The sequence below is a fragment of the Triticum aestivum genome, chromosome 7D (assembly GCF_018294505.1).
Source record: "Triticum aestivum cultivar Chinese Spring chromosome 7D, IWGSC CS RefSeq v2.1, whole genome shotgun sequence".
In the NCBI taxonomy this organism is placed as follows: Eukaryota; Viridiplantae; Streptophyta; class Magnoliopsida; order Poales; family Poaceae; genus Triticum; species Triticum aestivum.
Genome location: NC_057814.1, coordinates 232,413,478 through 232,424,297, shown reverse-complemented (window position 1 = coordinate 232,424,297; position 10,820 = coordinate 232,413,478). Strand labels below are relative to the sequence as shown.

Genomic DNA, 10,820 nt, shown 5'->3' with positions numbered 1-10,820 from the left:
GATTGAAATGCTTGGTATGTGTGGGATCCGACAACCTAGTTGTTTATCCTTGGTAGCCTCTCTTATGGGGAAATGTAGTCTTGTGCTTCCATGAGCCATAGTAGTCCGCTACAGCCCGGTTCACCGGAGTCCTGCTAGCCCAGCACTACTGCTCCGGAACACTTGACTGGCCGGCATGTGATTCACTTCGTTCCTGTGTCTGTCCCTTCGGGGAAATGTCACGCGGTGACATCCGGAGTCCTGCCTAGCCTGCTACAGCCCGGGTTCCCGGAGTCCTGTTAGCCCAGTGCTACAGCCCGGATTCACACGCTGCTGACCGACATGCTCGATGTTGATTCATGTATGCATGTCACCGTAAGTTAGTGCCACTTTGGGTTCACGACTAGTCATGTCGGCCCGGGTTCTCTGTCATATGGATGCTAGCGACACTATCATATACGTGAGCCAATAGGCGCAAACGGTCCCGGGCCATGGTAAGGCGACACCCGTGGGAATACCGTGCGTGAGGCCGCAAAGTGATATGAGGTGTTACCAGCTAGATCGATGTGACTTGGAATCGGGGTCCTGACACTGACCGCCGTCGCGAGGCTGCGGAGAAACTGCGTGGGAGCTCCAGGCCTGGAGTGCGTCCCTCAAGCAGCAGGTGGATGCGCGCAGAGCCGCCCTTGCGTCGCTGAGGGGGACGCCCGCTGAGGAAGAGGAGGTCCGAAGGCATGAGGAAGCGCTGGCTCTGGAAGCCGTGGAGTGCAGCCTTGAGCTCGAACAACTGGAGACGAGGGAGCGCCAAGTTGCTCAGGCGGAAGATGCCGTCGGGGCTCGCGAGGCCAGGGTCCAAGAGGAAGTCTACCGCCGGGTGGCCGAGGTTCACGCAGACCTGGAGGGTAGGTATGACTTGAAGTTGAAGCTCGCAGGAACGGAGGATGCGGGTAGGGCCGCTGCCCTCAGGCCCAGGTTGGACGAGGCGGAGAGGCGTGGGGAGGCCACGGCTGCTGCCCTGGTCACGGCGCAGGCGGACTTGGCCTCCGCCCGCGCCGAGCTGCTTTCTCTTCGGAAACGGGTTGATGACGCTGAGGCCGTCGCGCGGCAAAACAAGGAGGAAGTGCTCCAACGACGGACGCTGGAGCGCGAGCACGCCCCCATTCTTCAGGACCTCCGGAACAGGGCTAATACTGCCCTGGGCTACATCTGCGACGAGAATGCACCGCCTCCTCACTCAAATGACTGCGCCAGCCACCTGACCTTCTTCACCGATGTGGTGACGCGCCTGGAAGCCCGGTCTGACAGGGCTGGCCGGCTCGTGGAAGAAAGAAGCCGGGGCCTGCTCGGGTGCGCGTTCTCTCGCGTCTTTAGCCACCTCAGGAACACCTTTCCTGACTTCGACTTCGACGCCGCCATTTCCCCCGTGCCGCGGGCCGTCCGGGGTGACCTGGCGCGGTGGGTGGAGGACAACGTGGATGCGCTGGTCAGAGCCTTCGCTTCTGACGATGATGCGGTGGTGGTCGTCGCAGACGAAGGCGATGTGGTTGACAACGGCGATGAAGGCCTCGCCGAAGGCGGCGACGGTGCCGGCGAAGACGAAGATGATGCGAGTGATGCGTCCGAGGGCGACGCGGCAAGTGACATATCTGGCTGATCCCATGTCCTCCTGTCGTTGCATCCTGCACGGAAAAACTTGGGCGCGGCCCTTGGAAAACTTGTAAGAGCATTTTGAGAGGAGGAGCCCCTCATGTAAGCAAGTTGCAGCCTTTACTTTTCTATGTGGTAATGAGTATGTGCCCTAGCAAACTCGTAAGTCCAGGGGTGAGTTTCCCGTCATGGGTTACCTTAGTCAGCGCCAGCCTCGAGCTGGGTCGTGAGGCGACGAGTTTCTGAGAATCCTGCGAAGCTCGACCCGTCAGGAATGGCCCCGCAAGAGGCAAGCACCAGTTGCAGCGTTAGCGCGCGCTCGGCACGTGTGCGCTCCGCGCAGTCCCGCTCGCGAGGGGCTCGTGAGGGGAAGGCGACGGACATGAGTCCCAGGCAGAACGAAATCCACAAAGCAAGAAATTGCTTGAACGAGAAAAGGCACCCCCCGCACGCATCGACAAAAGCTTGACATCAACTTAAATCCAAATCCAGAAAGCAAGGCTACGGAAGAAAAGATCCAAAGCAAATGGCCGCGTCCGGCGCCTAGTCTAGTCTTCAGGTCTTCAAGTCTTCTCACCAGCGCGGAGCTAAGTCTGCCACTAGGCGTGGGAGGGAGCCCCAGGGCCTGAGGCCGGCACCCCTGAGACTCCGGGGCATGTACAGGCCCAACTCATTATTACGTGAGAGTGTCACGGGCGGCGAGCTTCACAGGCACTGGGCATTCTTCACAGGTACCGGCCTTGCTTCATATCGCCAGACGAGGGCCCCGCCTTGCGCCACCCTCGACCACCTTTGAGTCGACCGGCAACCTGGACGACACAAAGGGGGGAAAGAGGACGGCAGCGGTGCCCTCGGTGACCACGGGTCCTCTTTCGGGGGAAGGGTCATCGAGGCCTCCCTGGCAGAAGTCCTGCCTCCGGATGTTGCCTGGCTTCGCATGACGTGGGGAGGGGCCTCGTTCCTGGCTCCCTCCTCGTGACCCCCAGCGTGATCCCCCCGGCGGAAGGGATGCTGCTGCGCCGGGGTCACCGACTGACGCCGTGACTTGATTCACTTGCAGCCCATGGTTAGCGTAAGCCTGCTCCTGAGAGATTAGTGGTACCATGTAGTTGCCGTTGATGGCGCGATCGTCGTGGTTCTCCGTTGGTTCCTGGAAGGCTTCGACTCCTAGTGCCCCTCCGGTGCGTACTCTTGGTCCATCATGCGGGGTACGTAGGCCTCCGGGGCCATTACCCCAAACACCTCGCCGTAGTGCCCCATACTCCATGTTGCTCGGCCCAGCGTGGCGTCCTGAGGACAGTAGCGCGGCATCTCGCTGGGACCATGGGGGGCGACGCTTGTGCTCGTGCTCATTGCGGGCGGCATGGGGGCGGAGGAGCCCCCGGCGCTGCCGGCCGCGCTGTTGTTGACAAAGCCCCCAGGCACGCCCGACGGCGCGTGGTTGCGGCGAGGCCCGCCATGAGGCCCCGCTGCGGCCTGAGCAGGGAGCCGATAGCAGAAGGGCGGTGCTCCTGATGCCGCTGCGTCCAGCAGCTCAGCAACGCGCTCCAGCAACGCATCCCGGCCGCTCTCCATCAGCCGGCACCGCAGCAGCTCTCTTGCCACTACGAGTGCTGCCCGCATGTTTGCCTGCTCCCGCCGCGAATGCGGCGCTGTTGCTGTGGCGTGGCTTGCTGCCCTTGCGGCGGCTCGTACTTGCCGTGGTGTGAGGGTGGACGACGCCTGACCGCGCCGCCCGCGCCCCGCAGCGTTGGACTGCGCTCGCGGTGCCTGGGGCGCGGGGTCGAGGTCTTCATGGGCAGGTGTCACCGCTCGGGCCGGCCAAGCTGCCCAGCGGTCGGAATCAGCCCTTGGGTCGCCGGACATCTTGGCCGTGGAGCGTCGGTAAGTCGATTGGCGAGGAAGAGGCTCCGGCACACCCCTACCTGGCGCGCCAAATGTCGGATGTGGGGTTCCGGCAAAACCCTTAAGGTTCGAACTCTGGGGTGCGCGTGAAGTTCTTTCTCTCCTACCGATCTACGCCCTAGCTCACTAAGATCTCGCGGACGAACTCGACGAACTCGCAACACAGAAAGACACGGGATTTATACTAGTTCAGGCCACCATTGTGGTGTAATACCCTACTCCAGTGTGTGGTGGTGGATTGCCTCTTGGGCTGATGAAGAACAGTACAAAGGGAAGAATAGCCTCCTGAGGTTGAGGTGTTCTTGTGCTCTGTGGACTTGTGGGCGAGAACTTGATCCCCCCTCCCTACTGTGGTGGCTAGCTCTAGTTATATAGGCCCTGTTCCTCTCCCCAAATATTGAGCGGGAAGGGAGCCAACAACGGCGGGCGAATTTGAAAGGGGACAACTAGTACAAGCTATCCTGGCAAAAGCGATCTTCGCCTGCAAAAGGCTCTGGTGGTGATGCCGTCTTGGGCTCCACGGTGACCTCCGTCTTGCCGTCCTGCTGGTCTTGGTCTTGTTGCACCGATATGGAAACCTTTGCCTGATGCCTCGGTACTCTGCGCCTGCGCCTGCTTCCTTAGCACCAAAGGGGAAACAAGGACGCTGCACGCGCTGGCGCCCGCCTGGTGTCGATCGTCATGGCTCACGTCACGAGAGCCTCGTGAGGTTTTTGCCCCGCCTTGATATCTCCGCTCCTCGCGAGGCAGCCTGGTGAGGCCGCTCCCGAGGAGATCTTGCGCCGCCCGCCTCGCGAGGCTTGGCCCCTCGCGAGGGTCTTGGATGCTTTGTTGAGGAAGATGGCCCGTACAGGCCCGCTAGTATAGCCACGCCGTGGGCTGCAGGCAGGCAAGTCTGAGGACCCCCGTTCCCAGAACGCCGACACCTGCATCACATCTTCGCACACGTCACAAGACCGACGAGACACGAACAACATGTGCTAGGGTTCTACTCGGGGACACGCCGTCCCCGAGTGTCCTCCACGCCGCATGGAGCTGATCACTTTGTTCGCCGAATTGCGCCTTCGCATGCATGAAGAGAAGTGGGAATCCCTCGGGCATGAACACCCAGGCAACTCAGATTGTCAGATCATCATCTCATAGACCCTTTTGCCTTGCCACTTCCTACTTGCCGCATACGCGCCTCCGTGGGCAGCCACCACCGCAGTAGTGGTCGGCAGTGACATGAGCGAGGAGCAGCAAGGTGCTTTGGTGGCCAAGAGAATGGTGTCTACAAGCAACTATTGTACATGCCCTTCGAGTCGCATGGGTAGACTCCGAGTATGAACATTGAACATATAAACCCCGCTAGGCTACCCGCCAAGCGAGGGCACCCGCGTGCGCTGCGATGGTTGGGTCGTCCGATTCCTTTCCTGTAGCATTATTTTGGCTGCTGGCTTGTGATAAACCGTCCATTCTTTTTTACATTAACGTTTCTTTTGAGAGTGGCTGCCGGGTGGGTCTCGTTGGCCATGGTCCAGTGAATCAGATGGTTGTTACGGGTACTGCGGTGTGCGTGGTTCAGGCTAGAGACGAGGCGAGCCCTAGAAAATATCTCCCCCGTGTCTCCTCGTCCCCTCTTTCCTCCGCCGGCTCCCATCCCTGCCCTTCCTCTCCTCCGCCGTTCCCCATCAGCCGCCACCGCCGCCGTGCCAGCCCCGCACCACCGTCTTTCGCGTTGGCTTCTCCTTTCCCCAAGCCGCTGCTATCCTGCTCGTCACGTTGACTGCCGACGATAGGAGGAGACCCGGGGGAGCAGAGGAGGGAGGTGGACGACGGGGTGAGGAGGCACGAGGGTGAGCAGGAGGTGGGGGTCAGAGGATGCAGCGGCGCTGGGTTCTCTCCCCACGCCACCATGTCGTTTGTTCTTCCTCCCTAAGGTTCAGATCTGAAGCGGGAGAGACACACGTGCAAAGTGGCAGAAGAGGGAACAGGGTGAGGGTTGTGATGGGAACGCCAGGACGACGGCGAGAAGTGGATCTCTGAGCTGGCTGCCGGTCCTCTCAGGTGAGATCAACACCATCCTCCATAGCCTTCTCTGCACCTCCCATCTCTCTCTCTCTCTCTGCGCCCGCGTGTGTGGGGCTTGTGTAGGCAGAATGCAATGGTAGATTCATGCTTTAGTGATTTGATTAGGAAATTATTTACGATTTTGATTAGGAATGGTCTAAGATTTAGAAAGGAAGCAGTCATTTTTCTCTACGTCCAGTTTGAAAGAAGAGTGGTTTCTCAAATACAGTGAGATTTCTTGGAGATGTTAGTCAGAGAATGAGTAATACAACAGTCTGCGTGTAGTATGAGATTATCTTGTTCTTGGAGATGTTGGTCGGAGAGTGAGTAATACAACAGTCTGCGTGTAGTATGAGATTATCTTGTTCTTGGAGATGTTGGTCGGAGAGTGAGTAATACAACAGTCTGCGTGCCGTGTAGTATGAGATTATTTTGTCCGATTTTAAACATCAATGGTACACTTTTTCTCTCTGAGTGCTGTAAAAACAACACGTGTATATTTCGATTTGCCTTGAGCTACACCGTAAGCCGGCGAGTTTCAGACTCGCCTCGAAGTATACCTCAATCTAGAGAGAGTTCTTCTGGCACTTGTTTCAGTACTGAAACTATGTGTTTGTGATCAGTTCATAGATACTTTTTAGATTTGGTTGCTTCCCAAATATAGAGCAGTCCTTTGATTCATTTTTGTTTCGCAAGAAGTATCTATATTCATGTATGGATAGTAGGAAGTTCAGTTGATGTTCTTCTGTTCGATTAGTGCTGAAAGAAGGAACCAAGAGAATGGGACTTCTGCATATCGTGTATTTTGTTTTAGTCCATGAAAAGTTACTGAATTGGGTGATTATTCTTGACTCTAGGCCACCTAAGTGGTCTCAGGTGAAGACTTGTGGTATATTAGCTGCGAGAAATGTTGGAAGAACTTAAGAAAATAAAATGATTTATATAGATGCCCCATGTGTTCCACTCCTAAGCCGCTTCCTAGGTAATTCTATTATAAAAACAAGAAATAAACGCATAGTCTCGATAACGAGTGGATCTCAAATTATGCGACCATTCTTGCAGGTACAAGATTTCACTCCATGCCATAGACGTGCAACATGATGGTGTAACATACCAAAGTTATTGGGCCGTGTGAACTGTGCAGGTTCGGGAGACAAGGAAGGTGTATATTTATCTTTGCTTATATTTTCTACGCTATTTCCATACATCAATTCCTAAAATAAAGCCATTTCCATATAGTTCTATTTTGATTGTACTCCAAATTTGCACATTTGTGATTATCAGAAAGTAGATATATGTGGCCATTATAAATTTAACTAGAGCAGAATGATTGAGTTGACAGTAATGCGTCATATATGCTTTTCATCTGCAGAAGCATCATGCATCTAAAAGACTTTCCAACGGCAAGATGCACTTGCCGGGATGTTTCTTCGTAGTTGTATTTAAGGTCCTTTTGGTTCATCTAGCACTGTGTTTGTGAATATCTTTTGCTTCTTTTAGCTTTTACACGTACTGATTATGTGTCCATTTGCTTCGTCACAATTCTACACTATTCGGAGAAAAACTTGGATGGCTACTATCAGAAAGTAGATATATGTGGCCATTATACTTTCAACTAGAGCAGAATAATTGAGTTGACAGTAATGCGTCATATATGCTTTTCATCTGTAGAAGCATCATGCATCTAAAAGATTTTCCAACGACAAGCTGCACTTGGCATGATATTTCTTTGTAGTTGTATTTAAGGTCCTTTTTGTTTATCTAGCACTGTGTTTATGAATATATTTTGCTTCTTTTAGCTTTTACACGTACTGATTATGTGTCCATTTGCTTCATCACAATTCTACACTATTCGGAGAAAAACTTGGACCGCTACTAGGAGCCTAGGATCATCATAGTTTCAATTATTTATGATGCTGAACTGATTTGAAGGATCCTCTGATACTGAACACCGAGAAGGCATTCATAGCACTCATGACTTGCTGGCTGCGGTCATCAAGAAAATTATTCTAGTGCTTATAATCTCTCCCCAAAGTATTCGATGAATCTAGAGATGTATAATTAGTCGTTCTGTCCAATTTTAAATATCTAAGAAGCGGAGATAAAAGAATGCATGCATACTATATTAAGTCCTATTACATAATTAGAGGTAGATTTGCACTTCAGGTGGATTACCCTTATACATTACATCATCACATAGGCTGATGTATATCTGATGTGGTGTTATAGGCCAAGGAAAAAATTTCATTATAGAAGAAGTTATGTTATCAAAAAAATTAAAGTTACCATATTTACAACAATAGCAGTGCCATAATTGATTGAATTGACACTTTGGCAGGATCAGCCATTGTGGAGGTGCAGGATGAACAGATTGATTATATCCCTTTTCCTGGCCATGTTCTTGCATTTGGTTTTTTATCCAGACTAGATCAAGCAATGAAGCAATTGATTGGACTCGAATGCCACCTTAATCCTCCTTGACCAAACGTCCACCCTTCTAGAGTTAGCGAGATAATTAATCGAGTACAAATATGAACTTCCAAGGATTATTAAAGCACTGAAAGATAAGGTGACTACGTGGTAAAATAGTTAGGATCAATCATCTGTGGTGAAAGATGAAACTGCCCATGCCTTATTTTCGGAAGGAGAATCTACACCATGTCAACCTTTCGGCACTCTATCTCATTATGTGTTGATTGTAGGCTTGAAGGTCGTGTTTCTAAGGAATCATGGTGCATGTATTGAAACCCGAAATTCATGAATACATATATTATATTATTGGAGTTTTATTACTCCAGTAGGACTAACTGAATTGTAACCTAAATAGGGCATGCCATTGTAAGAAGAATTAGCTTTTGATTAGTATTTTGCATAATGATCAAATGATTCCTCCACTAAATGCAACGAGTCCATGCTGGCAGTTGTTGCATAAGGACAAAAAATAACATGGTCCGCTGCTGAACCTGCTCCCCCCTCGCCATGTTTTCGTATACACCATGCATGGAGCACATAGCCGCACATGGACTTGTTAGCAAACACTTTTTGTGATGATAAAATCACCAATTAGTTAATTTTGTATTTGACTTTGCTTGTTCGGTTGTTATCATTGTTTTCAAATTTGGCATAATTTCTATCTCATAATTAATTGGAATCCCTTCATGCAGGAACCAGATGCTCCCAAAGTTCTTCTGGTTGAGTCGATTACTTACTAGCAATGATATTCACAATGGGAAGCCTTTATAGCAGGCTACTTTGATTGATTCCCAAACTATGGCTTAGTTACAAATATTTTGGTGGTGATGTTTCATACACCAGTCCAGTGTTGCTACCCAATGATGAGTTGTATGAAGCACTTTGAAATGCTTTGAAGAAAGTCTTTTAGGTGGTGGTTCTACTGCTGCTACTTCTGTGACAGCCAAGGCGTAGGTTGCAGCTCGCAGAGCTTTAAGGAGGAAAGGAAGACATGATTTCTTCTTGAAGAGGTGAGTTGTTTCCCTCATATACAAATTGCAGCGATGACAGACACTCACTGTGCTTGTTTGTTCGTGTACAAGTTCATCTGTTTTCAGTAGTAGAAACATTTTGATTAACCTATCTGAATTTTGTGGCTCGGTAGCTGCCTCCTGTATGTATGCATGTTTAAATCTTTTGTAGAATCAGATTGTTAATATTTCCTTAGAAGTAAAAAAGGTTACCTTTTCCATTACTTGTTTACTTGGACCCAAACTGTTCATTACCTACTGAATCTACAAAGTGTGTCTTAGCGTAGCGTCCATTGGAACCATAGCTACAGAGTTTGGCTTAGCGTGCTTTATAACAGTTGTTATAGAGTTTGACCTCTCTATTCTTATTTCTCTATATACTTGACGCGTACTTGCCTCCAATATGTCCATGTGATTCCGATGAATTTGCTATATCTAATTTTTGAGCTTTTCATTGTCTTCTAATTGTTGCATGCATTTTTCTAATATACCATTTTCTCTCATCCAAATAACTATGTGGGGGTTGGTAGTCACCAGTGTTTATAAGGTGCAATTGTGCCTGCTTTAGGAGCTTAGACGTCTACCTTAGGCGCTTAGGCATCAGAGGGGTGGGTGCTCACCTTAGATGGCCTTACCGCCTTAAAAAATCATGGTAGTCACACACTCATGACACATTACCTTTGAAGCTTGTGTATGTGAATGTATAAGTACACTACACTTAGTGATCTGCATATCTTGATCACAAGATATATTTTTGTTGGCTGACTTGATTTAAGAACCCATTAGCTGGTTTATACTCCCTCCATCCCAAAATAAGTGTCGCTGATTTAGTACTACTTATTTTGGGACGGAGGGAGTACAATATTTGTCCGCTTATTTCTCTATTTTTGTTGTTGTTTTGCTTTCAGTCGTATGTGGCACAGATGTGCAGTTCAAAGGCAGGGTTGTGTCAAAGATGTGAATCAAATAATTATGCCGATCGGTGCATGTTTTTGTTGCTCTTACTGTTTTTGTTCTGATGATTTTGCTATCTCAGCGATCCGTGTTTGACAATATGCTACCTTTTACAGGCCTTCAAGTGCATGTGGAAGTGTAGCATGCAAGCATTATGCGACAATGACACACTGCTTATCGTACGCTCACACCCTCTAAAGACCACAATCAGACTAAGAAGATGCTTAAATAAGCTGTAAACCAATATAAGTCATTCTACTATATATATCTGTACTATTATCTGTAATACAATCCACATTGCATTATATTTCCAGCTACATCTCCTACTAACATTGCTTCTAAATGGCTTCTTGCGCCATTGGCGCAACCGGGTCATCTAGTTCTGGATAAAACTAGATGACAGGACGCCGGAAAACAACTAAGGTAATACTATAATAAGAAAGACGAAGGGTTTGTATATCACATAACATGAAATCCTACAGAATTACAAACACATGATTTCTGCAATTGGTGTCTTTGGATGGTAAACCTGAATCATATACATGAAGTTTAGAGCAATGAAGAGAGATGGTTGAGAGAGATAGTGTACAAGTGCATTGGACTTCTTAGAGAAAATAAAATAAAATGAGGTTTAACTTCATGTTTAGATTTCTATGATATAACGAGCACATGAATGGATTCCACGGAAGTTTTTCTTTGGCTGCAATCTCAAGGAGTGTGCTGGCATGTGTACTTTGGATGATAATAACCCTCCACTCAGTCAGTCCATGCCATGTGCTCCGCGATGCACACTTGCCAACCATA

General features: G+C 49.8%; 1 long non-coding RNA gene across 1 annotated transcript; it reads left to right on the top strand.

The window, feature by feature from the left end:
* Positions 1–5,068: 5,068 nt before the first annotated feature.
* Positions 5,069–10,346, top strand: LOC123164324 (uncharacterized). The gene is made up of 4 exons (XR_006482317.1): positions 5,069–5,577; positions 6,643–6,742; positions 8,745–9,062; positions 10,133–10,346. It is a non-coding gene; the product is annotated as an uncharacterized lncRNA (long non-coding RNA).
* Positions 10,347–10,820: the final 474 nt, after the last annotated feature.